Genomic DNA, 13,853 nt, shown 5'->3' on the forward strand with positions numbered 1-13,853 from the left:
ACAAGTGAAGCAAGATTTTTTTTTTTCTTTTTAAATTGTCGCGACTGCAACATTGCAAATTCCATCAATAACGCGTTGCATTATGTTTAATTCTTGCATCTGGCTTCTGACTGCAGCTTCATGATGAACGGAATCCAAATTGCTACCTAACTCTTAGATGAGAAGTTAGCCAATGTTTACAGCTGTAGGAATGAGTCACAACACCTGGAAATCAAGTTTGGCTTTATTGTTTTAATAGGTTTGGGGTTAAATGCTGTGCTCGTGTTTTATTAGATATACAGTGAATCGGTAAATACCGCACTCCTGCTGATTTTGAGCTTTCTGTCTTAAAACAAGTGGCTAAACGAGACCACTCTGTCGTCATTGTGGTGCTTCTTTTCTTTTTTTTTTTGGCAGATTATCTTGCTGAACAAAGTGTGAGTATCAAGCCCTTCTGTTTGTAACGGAGCTCGACTTCTGCCATAATCCATCGTGATCGTGTCGTGCTCATCTTGTATCATATTCCCTTAATGTGGCTCGGATCTGTTCAAACTTCCAGTTTTGCAAAACCTGAAAAATGTAGGAAATGGCCAACCAGGGTTTCCTCTGTTATTTATTTATTTATTTTTTTGTGTGTGTGTGTGTGTACTGTAAAATCGGTTAGATTAGGAAGTGTCGGCGTCAACGTACTAATGATGTCATTAGTGACGTCACGAACTGCCTTTGAAGTTTGTTGAACTAGTTGTCGTAGAAACAATGTCCAGCAGAGGTTGGTGACAGGACAGGTAGTTCAGCTCGGCCTCTGGAAGGTGCGACTCTAAGAGCTTTAGGTTGGAGCATCAGGGCTGACAGACATAACGGACCACAGGCCGGAGGTGGAGGGTTCAGTGAGTGGCTGAACGGCGGCTCGTCGTGTTCGCTGAACGCGTAGTGCAGAATTCGTCGGCTACGGGGAGAAACGCGGAATTCAGCGAAATGTTCCGTGTTCGTCACACAACGGTCTCCGCGGCGGATGAGTGTTGGACCACCGGATACGCGTGAGGTCGCCTCTACGGCGAGGCGTCTCAAAAACCGCAGGGCAAGTGGCGGCGACATTATTAATGATCCGTGTCCTCCGCACAAGTTCGCTGAAGCTCTCGCGCGCTTGTCTTATTTCCTCCTATATCTCTTCGTCCCACGTGAGGGGCGCCCCCCTCGTCCGCTGATAAGCAGCATAACGGGGAGGAGCTCCCATCTCGCGGGACTCCTCCTTCCAGTTTCTCCGTTTTCTTCTTCACTTACCCCTACATACAGTCGTCCCCACCTCCTTCTCCTCCTTCTGCTTGGAGCCCTGCCTGGTCGAGAGCAAAAGCGAGAGGGGGGGGGGGGGTGATAAGAAGGCAAGAGAGAGGGTGTGTGTGTAGCGGGGGGGGGGGGGTCTTGTTTTCTTACGAGCGGAAAACGCGTCACACTGGGTGCAGAGCACAGCGCGGAGAACGGAAGACAGAGACGCATCTCGAGGAGAGAGACGGAGAGAAAACACGGAGGGACGCGGCGACAGTGGGTCGTAAACACGACAGAAAACGGAGAATAGGACGGCAGACGGCAGCCTTCACCACCCCCCCCATTACCACCCCCGTGTCCCCCCTCATCGGTCCATCTCCATCTATTTCTGCACCATCCTTTGCTCATCTAACTAGAAGCTCGGTGTTTTTAATTTGTATCTTTTTCTGGACAAACATCCGTTCGGTCCAGATGAGACGCCAGAGGCACGGGAATTACCACCGCCGACGGGATCCACTGTAGGTCCTGCTCGGGGCGACCATTGGCGCATCCGATCCGAAAGCTGTGCAGGGGAGGAAACGCTGCGAGAGGACTGTAGAGTAACCTTGCTGGAGCGGAGGCACAGCGAGACCCAGGCTTCTGGTTCACACCGAGTCTCCAGCATCACCAATGCGATGGCATAGCGGCTTCTGCAGCAAAACTACCCGACTAGACTCAGATCCGCAGGCTTCTCTTCAACCATGAACCCCTGAAAGACATCCAAGATAGGCACAGATGGGTAAGAGACGATGCTCTGTGTGAGATTTCTTTTTTAAAATGTAATTTAATTCTTGGCCGTGGAAGGGTGTAGGAAGGCTTGTAACGCGAGGACCTTTTGCTATTGCACTTCACAGTAGACTGTAAAGTAGATGATGGGGGGGGGGGGGGGACACAGTAATATATGCCATGTTATGATTCTGTTTCAGGCTGTTGTGTATTTTTGGAATCTTGGATATGCGAGATGGGGGTTTAATAGCAAAACTTATTGGTCTTCTGGGTGGGTTATTAGACGGGCATCTCGGGCACAGGCCTGGGGGATGTCACCAGATGTGACTGAGCAACCCCTCGGAGGTGCAAAGTGACAAATGGAAATCTAGATTCGGTAGTTGTTTTGTACCTCACATGTAGACGTGGTGGCTGCTTTTACATGTGTCTGTTCATGTACCAATAATGCATCCACGACCCGGACGGTACAGGAGTTCAGGCCAAGTTTATAACAACGACTGGACTTAGATTACCATTCTTTAGTGACCCTGTTGGCGTTAGGTGTCCACTAATCACGTGTTCTGCAGGGGTATTTTCACACCTTCGCTCTCCACATCCCCCCACACACACACACATCTGAACCGATGGCAGCATTCAGCCCTGAATGCTTACAGTAGCTTAGCTGCTACTGTAATTCTTGCATCCCAGAGGAGCGACCTGTTGCATGTCACCACACAGCGTTTGAATCCCCCTGCCCCTGGGCGGTCGTCTTGTCCGTATGCAGCGACCGCCAAGCCTCACTGACAACAAGAGAAACATTTTAAGTCTCCCTTCTTGTCGATGCCAAACCCGACACCACTATCTCCTGCTAAATCCATTTCTAATTTCCCACAAGAGCAGGCTGGACTCCATGGCCGCTGCTTAGGGGCCAGTTATTGATCCGGGCCCAAGCTGGGTTTGAGTATATGGTGGCTTGAGTAAGCTGATCCCTGATTGGCTGTGAAGTGCAGATTTAGTGCAAGTGAATGAGGGAGGGTGGCTGCCCCGAGGTTGCAGGGAAACAGATGAAGGTTGTGACTGTGAGGAAATAGACTGGAATAATCTGGCTGTGGACAGTAAACATGAGCCTCTTTCTCTTTGCTGTGACATGCTGCCCTTGAGCAAGGCAATTAATCAGCAGTAACTCCATTAGAGTGGCTCAGTGGTGCAACAGCAGCACGCGGGAGCTGTACCTGGTGGCTCCCAGGTGTGAATGTGTGAAGCAGGGCAGTGCTAATGAGCATGCTCAGTCCATTCTCTCGGGGGGGGGGAAGGCAGGTTTTTTACGATGCGTGTCGGGTAGCTGTAATTATTTCATAATTTAAGGTAAAGACGGATCAGTTTATGTGCGGTTTCAGTTGAAATCCCACTATTCACTCAGTCCAGTTTAATCCAGAAATGGCTTTTTTTGATTAAATAGGAGTTTGATTTTTTTTATTTATTTTTTTCCTTAGCCTGTTTGGACAGCGATTGGTCATGGATCAATACCCGCCAGGCACTAAAGAGAGCAGAGAAAGAAAGACTTTAAGCTGGGGGAAAAGCAGGAAGGTTGCACTTCACTGTGCTTTTAGCAGCTTAAACATAGACAAGAGGGCTGCTAGGGCCTCTACCCTGCTACTCTTTGGTTGTCTCACTGTGGCTTCTTGTGCTCAACAATGCCCCGACCCACATCCCAGATCCCCACGTTTCAAAACAACATCGTCAACAAAGACCACACCTCATGGGGATGCTGGCCTTTTCACTCCACAGTGATGCTGATGCTGAGAGACAGGGCGATGGATTGGTGTGTGTGTGTGTGTGCGTGTAATGGGGCGGGGGCAGGGTTGCTGATGCCACATGGGAAGTAGCCACAGCTGCTATCCCTGAAAATGGATGTTGTGTGTTAATCAGAGTGAATCGTAAGGGAGGTGAATACATAGCCGCAGAGCTCAGATTATGAGTGAAATATGAAGATGGGGAAATGGATGAATATATGGATGAGAAGTGGGGGGGGGGGCGAACGAGAGCAGGATAGAAAGAACTTGGAGACACTGGGTGCTGGAGGGGAGGATGGCAGGATGTTATCCAGTTGTCGGACTAAAAGAGCCACATGAGCCCCACAGCTGAAGCTCACTCTCTTTGCCAGATTTTGATTAATAACACACTCGTGTCATCTGTCCCTGACTCACACATTCTCTCCGTTTCACTTTAGCTTTATTAACAACATAAAAACAAAGCAAATGGCCACTAAAGAAGCCCCAAACAAGGCAAGATGTATAACACAAGAAGGGGAATAAAGAATGGAATTAAACGCAGGGCGAAGCACGTAATATGTGGGAATAGTCCATTCGGACGTGTCCGGGCTTTATCGTTACTGGGACTCATAACTTCCTGGAGTCTCAGCCAAGAAATACTTTGGAAAGCGCCCTCCCTATAAAATGGTGAACTGTGTTTTTACACTAAACTTTTTTTTATATTTATCGGGCAGATGTGAGAGTCTTATGAACCATTTGACTAGAAAGTTTTTATCTCCAATATTTTGTGTACTTTCTCAGCACACACCTTCTGCAGTCACCTCACTGTAACAAGTCGTGTGGATAAAGTAAAATGGAAAATATATTTCTCCATTCCTACCTCATTATCAAACTGTCATATGCATTTTTTCACGTATATAACGGCTTCATCCATGCACAACCTTTCCCACTTTCTCACACACTACTTTCATTATGTTGCTCCCTCTTTTCACTGCCTGCAACTCAAGTTGCAAGACTGAAACAAATGGCTCTGCTGGCACACAGTGAGGCTGTCACTTAATATTGCCAGAGGTGATCTGGGCACGCAGAAATCAGCAGTCTCTTCCTCTTTCACAGCATCCTGGTTTGCCTGTCTTGCCATCTGAAAGTCGGCCATTTTTCTCTCTCTTGCTTTTTGGAATCCACATCCACTCCTGTAATCATAGCACAATGATTTTCAAACCCACAAGGAGAAATCCGATAAAGAATGATGGTGAATTTGCATACGGGGAAATGTACTTCTTTTTAAGTTTGGTGTTTGGAAGGTTAAAACTGCCATTTTTAAATCGAAATGGAGGAAGCAGACTTTTTCCAAGCGGAGCATATTATAATTTAAAAGAAGTGCCAGTCTGCAGGAAATGACGACAAGCCAGGCTTGTTGCTCTAAGCAGATGGCTGCAGACAACTGATATCATTCGGGGTGTGAACATTGGAAAAAGGGCCGCAGAGAGCAGCGACAACATGTTTGCGTAGCCAAATTAAATTTCCCTGTCAAATTTAAAAAAAAGTAATTTGCTTTTGTTTATAACTCTGGGTTTGAGGAACGAGGGCAGATGGTTTGCAAATAAATGCAAATATAAAAACTCAAAAAAGCAAAAAAACAAAACGCAAATCTAACCAGGCTTCACGAATGTATTACCACCATAGTTGAATTAGTTTGCACACAACAACACAAAGACAAAAACAAGACAACAAATGTGTAAACTGTTGCAGAGGAAAGGTTGATTTTTGCTTTATAAGACTCTGTAATGTCCTGACAGAAACTTAAACTAGTCTTCTCTCAGGAAGCACATTGTGCACATAACTCGTTTCCTGCAGACTGCTGAAGTTGAAAGATCACGGCCTGAAGCAGCAGCAGCAGCAGCTGTGGAGGAACACAAATGGATCCTGGGTTACATTCACTGGTTTATTTGATGCTGGTAAAATGGCTTAAAATAAGGCGGCGGCGGCAGCAGAAGCAGAATAATCGCTTAGCCGCTCACAGTTGTAGGAATTCTGGTGTCTCCACCCAAGTGCTGGGTGAAAGGTTGAGTCCAAAGGAGCCTGTTCTTCTTGGTGGGGGAAGTGGTTGGCATTAATATGCTCTTTGTACCATTGGATGTCAGTGGGACGAAAGATGTTTTCACTGCCGAGACACAGGTGCACAAAAACCCCAGTGAGTTCTAAAGTAATTACAAGATATAGTTCAGTGGAGAGTGGAAGGAGAGCAAAAGGAAAACATGCTGCTACATCCGACACACTAGAAAAATGCCCTGTTTTTGAGCATAGCCCTGTTCATTGCCTGTTGTTTTTGCATGAACCTGAATCACGCAGTCGAACCAGTTTCCTCTATGTGCATCATTACCATTGTATGTGTAATCTCTGCAGTGCATGTGAAGTGGTCCCATGCTGCACACTAACCGCGCCAGCAGGTGAGACACAGCTAAACTCAGCCTGCTGCTGCTGATGGGTGAGTTAAGCTGTTTTCCACCTCCAATTTGGCGCACACACACACACACACACACATACACACGATGGTGGCAGTGCTATGTTTCTGACTGCTCACACTGTTGTGTGAGATAGAATCAGACAGACGCATCTCTTTTTTTCTTTTTGATATCCGCTTCATGCAGTGTGTGTGTGTGTGTGTGTGTGTGTGTGTGTGTGTAATTTTGCCTGACATCAGACTTGCAGTGAAGTTTTCCATTAATTGTTAACTGCACACACACCTTGTGTACACAATTTAACTGCAAATCTGAAATCCCACGTTACTGCAAGACTTGTATTCCTGGGCGTGCAAGCACACAAGCCTAATGCTTTTCTGTGTGAAGCCGGGCCCTCGAGCAAGGCACTCGATGCAGAGGCGGCGTCACAGGTGTCGGACGTGGTTTCTGACATCTGGTATCAGTGCTTATCTATGGAAACCACATTTTGAATTCCACATTCTGAATTAGAAAGAGGGACTGAACTGCAGCTGCGCAAGTTTGGGCAGCGCGTTGATATTTAACGGATGCGGTTAGAACAATTTTTTTTTTTTTCAAAAGAAGAATTTTGAAATTGATAAGGTTTCACAAGATACTAAAGGCCTAAAAACAACAGGACACTGAAACAGGTTTAACTCGATGCAATAATTACTACTTCCATTTGAACGGCTTTCAGAGGCCCGTGTCAACAGGATCGGTTTGGGGGGGGTGGGGGTGGGGAGATGATTCTGTAATCTACAGTGCATTCACTACTTATTATTTATTTTCTTTTAATAAACAAACCAATGTCGTGTAATAGAATTATTATAGGAGATATATAAATGAATAAAAGCAGATCCATTATCTCTTTGGAGTTTTGATCTTAGACCATTTAGTTAAAAAACTTTTTTTATACTTTTTCAATGTTTTTTTATGGTTTAACAGATCAGAAAGATTTTATACAATGAACAATTGTACTGCAACATCAACAGCCTCTATTTCTAATCGGTTTGGTTTTCATAGTTCCCCAGTATGTACATTGTAGTAGAATGTAGAATTCCAAAATGTCGCCCCTAATCAGTGAGACTGTATCTTTTACATGCTAATTATGACAATAATAATGAAGCTTTCGTCACAGAGAGTTGTTTGCATTTAGTCTCTGAGTGGACTCGCTGAAGACCAGGCCAAGCACCGCCACCGTGTGTCCTCTTCACTCTGTTTGCCGGTGCTTTTACAGCAGCTTTTTACCATCCGGTGTCATTACTATGACCTTGCCTAAGTGCCATCTGCTGGGCTATAAAGATTACTGTCAGAACCAGTTCAGTCACAAACAGTTTAACAAGGATCTCGTCAAAATCACACAGGTACCCGTAGCCCTTATCACATCTGCTGGTCAGCATAATAAAAAGGAAGGACTTTGGTTTATGTGCTTGAGAGAAAACGGTGATGCAGAAGCAGCTGCTGGTTGCATACTGTGAGATATTGACCTCTTTGGAGTCTGCGTGATGCAGTGACTTGTTAGTCCCACTCAATAACCCCCCTCCCTAGTAGAGAGACACACACACACACACACACACACACACACACACACACACACACACACACACACACACACACACACACACACACAAATACAGCCGCTCTTTCAGGCAGGCTCTTGAGGGGGCAGTAGTTGTGGTGATGATGAAGTATGGATTTCTGCTCTGGTAGGTCAAACTGAGTGTGCCGGGGGGGTGGGGGGCACAGGGCACGGGTAGGGTAGATGAAGAGCACTCCACATGCTGCTGCTTTTTGTCAAGGACAGAACTGACGGCCGACCAGCATCATAACCTTTTCCTGCCCTACACGTGTTTTTCTCCCTCGCTTCTTACTGTTTGGAGGGTGCTCTCCTTTTCTTAATATGGCAGTTTCTCTCTGCAGCCCCCCCCCCACCCAGTCTCTCTCATAGCCACTGTGTCGTTCTCCTGTCAGGCAGCCAAGCCGAGTTTACCACAGGGCTAAAATAGAAATTGTCTGTCCTTGAGGATGTCTACTTCTCCCTCCCTCTCTGTTTCTGAGTGTCCTGCTTTCTCTCTCACACTCTGTTTCCCCCCCCTCCCCACCTCGTTGGTCACCTCAGTGTCACCTTACAGTCATGTCCCGCCATGTAGACCTCAGGAGACCTACCTTGCAGAGAGAGAAAATGGACTTGACCTGTGTTCGACCCAGCATGTGTGTTTATTGAGGCTACAGTGCTGGAACGTACCAATGCCCTACAATTTAAAAAAGGGGGGGGGGGGCTCTAGTGGGAGTTGGAAATGTAGCACCAGTCAGGCCGGGGTCAGAGATGTATATGCGGATATTTCTTTGTGTGCTTGAAACAGATGGTTTGTGTTACACACAACAAAAAGTGGAAAAAGAGAATGTTGAAAGACGAGAAACTGCAAAACTCGGCTCATTGTGTGCAGTTTGTGCGGTGCTTTGCAGATCATAATGCCCATAGGTCAATAATCTGCAGATGGGTAAAAGCTAAAATTTCATTCATCTTCTCAACTTTATTATAAGCCTTACACGCAAATTGAAGTTTACAGTACAATTACAGTTTCTCTAATTCCCATCAATGATAAATGTGTCTTTATTCGGGCCGTCAAGCGATTTTAAAAAATTAATCTAATTAATGACACATTAGTTTAAATAAATCGCATACATCAGTTTTTGCTGTGAAAGTATTGAATATTTTATTTCGAATTAATTTGGCACATGAGTAAAACGATAAAGAATTTACAGATTTTAAAGTTCAGCGTGTGTTACTTTTCCTGTGATTATTTATTCAGAATTCTATGGGTTATTTTGACAGCTATACTATTGAAATGTGCCTGCTTAGAAATCAGTAATGAATTTTCTTCACGTTCATCACAATTTTCTTAAGGTTTTTCATGACTATGTGTGGTTGCATTAGGGAAACAGGACTGGCTAGTGCCTAATGTATTGGTGGCACCTCCTCTCTTCGTGGGCGTGAAAAAAAATGGGCCTAAAGTCAGTTAATATTGACTGATGTCCCCGAGGGTCACTTGGTTTACAGACATTAGAGTTTCACTCTATTTGCTTTTCTATCTCTGTTCATCAGTAGTTTGTGTTATGTGCCTCCAGCCTCTCAACTAATTTCTTAACTTTTTACTTTTCTGAAATTGTTTCAAAAAGCCTCAGGCTAAGTGCAAATTTGGCACAGAAATGTCTTTGTCTCACTTTAAACTGCCATTTCAGTCTGGACACGCCTGTGGACTAGATTGTCCTGTCCATGTGCTTCTTATCAACATCTGTTGTGTCATGTGACAAATGTTGCACAATGGCGAAACCAGTCAAAAGTTAACCTTTTATTAGTGTAGGGCAGGGGCTGGCTGACACAAGACTGTGCAATAGGGAGTAAAATCAATAAAAAGAGTTCAAAGAGTTAAGATCCTGCTTCAAATTGAAATATCAGTAACTGATTTAAAAAAAAAAAAGTTATACTGCAAATGTTTACAAAACCTTGACATTTAGACCTTGACATTTTTTTTTTTTTTTTGGACCAACAAATCCTCGCTGGGTGTGTTTCGGACCTCGGTAACACTATCTGTGTCATGCTGTTTTATCTAATATTTCAGCTGCCCCGAGCCCAACGCAAGAGAATTATTTGTGACTGTGGTTCTGTGCCAGATCTGATTGTGTAATTAAGTAAACTTATCGTCCAAATTAGAAACCGCGGGAGAGACTTTTGTACTGTTATGTTTAGTCTTAAACATGTGCCACCATTGTTTGCTTGGAGTGGGGGGGGGGTCATCTCCATGCAAGACAATGAGCAACACATTCACTTGTGACACATTTTGTGCTTTATAATCTCCTGCAAGCCTCCAGCGTATCCTAAAAAATGTCTCTTAAGAGCCGCTGTAAAATGGCGAGAAGTGAAGTCGCTGTTTTAACCTCATCAGATGCAAACAAGGTGTTTTTCTGGAAAGCATCAGCGCGTGTGTGTGTGATGGACATAAATTCTTGTTATTGTACAAAGGTTAGGGCTGTGATAACATCACTCGTGGGCTAGAGGTGAGCAGAAAAATAACCTAAGAGGAAGGTTGGGGGCGTTTTTATGATTCACTTCAAATGACAACAAAAGCAGCTCAGCTGTTTGTCCTGTTTTCTAACGGTGACAATGACGCACAAGCCATCGCATCACTTTTCTCTCTGGGTGTTTCCCTACGTCAGTGAGGAGTCTGTCACTGGTAGTGCGCGGGAGGTGAGACGGGAACAAAGGTGGGAGAGGAAGAGCGAGGGCAGCCAGTCAGCTGTTTGTCTGCAAAGGGAAGGATGGAGAGGAAAGGGGGACATTTTCATCAGGATTATCGTGCAGCAGAGAATCTCATCTGGGAAAGTGTCCCAGTGCTTAGTGAGCACACACAAACGCACACACTGTGCTCTCAGGGGGTTGCAAAAACTGGAAAAGCTGTGCTTCCCCTCACTTTGGCCAGGAAAGCCCCTCTTTTTAGGCTGCTTTTGTCAGTGTGGTCCCCTCACAAAGACATTTCTGCTGCTGCTGGTGCTGGATCCTAATGCTATTGGTGTGTGTGTGTGTGTGTGTGTGTGTGTGTGTGTGTGTGTGGTCTATCCATCTGTTCTCCTTGTTGAATCTCGGTGGATTTCCTCCCACTTGATTACACTGTTTATTCGCCGTGCATCCCAAAACTCCTGCCCACCCGCCGACAGGCTGCAGACAGGAGGGGAAGCCTCGATGGCTGCCTGCTGCTGTATATTCCGTGGACGTGGTTACACAACTGGCCAGATGCATCAAACTCTGGGAGGGCTCAACACTTAAACGCAGGCAGGCGTTAATGTGATGGCAAAATATTTGTCCTGCTCAACAGATAAATGGTCACACAAATATTGTCCACTTCCAGCGTCACAGCTTTTCTTAATTCTGTTGAAATGCTTGAGGTTGCCGAGATTAAAACAAGAAATTTTCCCGCAAACTTTTAGACTACAATCGAAAACTTCAGTTGCTGATCACTCTGGTGATTGTGCTGCTGTTGACCTGGACTGGAGTCCATGAAGAAGTAGTTTGGTTATTTAGTCTACCATCATTGATATAAATAGGATGGACAAAACGCTTTCCCACACACTAATGCTCTTATTTTGAGTGACCCTTGGCTGTGGGCTAGTAGGTCAATCGAAAGTTCTTTCATCGGCCTGTGTAACCGTAGCCAGCAGTAATAATTAAAGAATCCCGAAGCTTTGGAAGTCTGACGCTCCGCATAACGTGAGTCGGCTGACGTGGAACCGCATTTAAAGTCCGCTCTGTGTTTCCATTGGGGATGAGTTGGGTTTCGGCGTCAGCTGCCTCCGCTGACAAATGCTGTGAATCAACAGAGAGAGACTGGCTGCTGAGTTAGCGAATGACCACTTCTCCTGCGTGGCATGTTGGGAAAGAGTTGAGGGCTGCCGGCCTGGCTGCAGGGCACCATGTTTGTTTGGACATTATTAATACTCGCTGAATAAAATTTGTTTTGTTGTGTGGAGATAATAGCCTGATTATTGTTGGCTGGTTTCTACCACATGGTCACATTTACATACACGCACATCTGTGACATTATCTCGTGATATTTGACTGTGTTAATGGATTCCGCAGCTCATTTTCGTGCCATCATCTGTTACCAACATACACTGTTTCATTAGCTCTTAGTGTGTCCGTGTGCGTGTTGCACTCGCGCTGCTGGGCTCGACGAGTGATCTAACACTGTGTAGATTCGGTTCCCACCACGTTTGATGAGATTATCCCTACTCATCTGTGACTGACTTCTGATGACGACCTGAAGCACTCAGCGTGTTTGAAAATATGTCCAGTTTGTATAAATGGACATTGAAATATCATCTCAGTTGCTTCCAGTAACACTGTTTTTTTTTTGTGTGTGCGTGTTGATATTATTTTTGTGTGAAATAGATTGTGGCACACAGGTTTATAGTGTTTTAAAACTTCAAATCATGTCAAGTTTCATATGCAGTTTCAAATGATCAGAATAATGTGATTTGTCGGGATCAGTATTAAAATCTACTCGTGTTTGTTTGCAGGCTAAAACTTTAATACCTGTGAAATAGCAATGCAAAGTACAGGCATAAATCTACTTTTCTCTTAGCAGCTCTTTTTTTAAACTGTGTGACCCTTGCAACACAATGTACACACACTCCTCTTACGGTTACTTGTTCTTTGAAAAAAAAAAAAAAAAATGCAAATACATTTGTTTCGTTTTTACATTTGAAGCACACGCACGACATTTTGCAATACCATAGCATAACTGAATATTATTACCGAGGTGTTCAGACCTGTAGCTGCCTCACTCACTAAATACATTTTCTTGTTTGGCTTAGATTAAAAGCCACCATGTGTGTTGCCAGCCTACCAATTAGCTCCGTTTAAGAGCAGCCCACCTCGCTGCCCTTCCTGCCTCTTAGTCAAATATTGAAGTGTTTATGCTCGAACGGTTCAGGCCACTGGTGGTTCATTGTTCTGTAAAGGTTGTGTAAGCGGACACCAGTCCCACTGGTGCACTGTCTCTGTGGTAGATGCCTTAAATACAATAGGTGGTGACTGGACCAAGGCTTTTAAATGGCAGGAGCTAAACATGGGGAATAATTGTGAAAGGTCATTTGACAGATCAGGTGTTCGTGGGACACTCCACAAATACAGGCCACCACCTGTGTGAGACGTCAGGTCAGTAACTTTATGAACTTTTCAGATTGTATAGAGCATAAGCAGAGACTGTGGGCAGGTAAATGTTTGTCTGTATTTAAAGCACAAAACAAAATGCTGATTACGTCAGGCCACTTTTTTTGGTTACACCTGTACTATTGAAAATTCTATTAAGTTTGAAAAATGATAACTGTAAAAACAGACTTCATGGCTGAGCTGCTGTATTGGATTGCATTAGATTGGACTGGTGTATCTGATAAAGTGGCCAGTGAGTGCATGCTGTGCCTGACAGGTTTTCCTTTTTTTTTGCATTTTCAGCTGACCTGCCCTGCAGTAGATTGAATAATTTGGAAATGCGTGCAATTGTGATTTAATTTGTTCCAAATAACAGTTGTTTTGAGGGAATTTCTTAGTCATGTCACATTAGGAAATGCCCTACAAAATAAAAAGGTTTTACTTTTTCTTTTCATATTATACAACTGGGTTATTGTTGCATTTTGTTAGGTAAATTAGTTTGTACTCCTGAACAGGGCAATGCTTTGAGCTAAACACTACAAGTTTCCAGTGCTGGGAAGCTAACATTTGCTGATTAGGTCTACATTGAAAGCTAAATATTAGTATTTTAAACTTTCAAGTTTGGGAAATTAAAACTCTTTTAACTGTAGTTGTTGACCAAAGTTATGAACCAGGCCTGGAGCCTAATGCGGCTAAAGAGCAGCTTCTTTTCCCTCTGAAAATGCACTGGACTATAGGGCCCAAACAAGCACAGAGTGCAAATATTCAAGTGACGTACTGATGAATGTACCCGTTACTTTGAGCGTTGCTTGGGGCAGTCTAACCTCCGGGCCTGTGATGACTGCACCACCGCAGACTGCTCAATCAGGCTCCGCACTTGGGTTGAGGAAATGCAGGAATAAACAC

The 13,853-nt window shown here is 44.5% G+C and overlaps 1 protein-coding gene across 5 annotated transcripts in view; it reads left to right on the plus strand.

Annotated features, from left to right (window-relative positions):
- The window catches only part of mgat3b (beta-1,4-mannosyl-glycoprotein 4-beta-N-acetylglucosaminyltransferase b), a 57,634-nt gene that overhangs the window by 4,787 nt on the left and 38,994 nt on the right, over window positions 1-13,853 (plus strand). The window contains exons 1-2 of one of the 5 annotated variants that reach the window (XM_067497187.1): window positions 1,392-2,020; window positions 6,165-6,246. The exons of 1 other annotated variant lie outside the window; for it this stretch is intronic. The gene's annotated coding sequence lies outside the window, so the exon portion shown is untranslated. Of the gene's footprint in view, window positions 1-1,391; window positions 2,021-6,164; window positions 6,247-12,719; window positions 12,954-13,853 lie in introns of those variants that run through there. 3 more of the 5 variants (XM_067497189.1, XM_067497185.1, XM_067497186.1) reach the window with 3 other exon arrangements.

This window comes from Channa argus, chromosome 3 (assembly GCF_033026475.1).
Source record: "Channa argus isolate prfri chromosome 3, Channa argus male v1.0, whole genome shotgun sequence".
Lineage (NCBI taxonomy): Eukaryota > Metazoa > Chordata > Actinopteri > Anabantiformes > Channidae > Channa > Channa argus.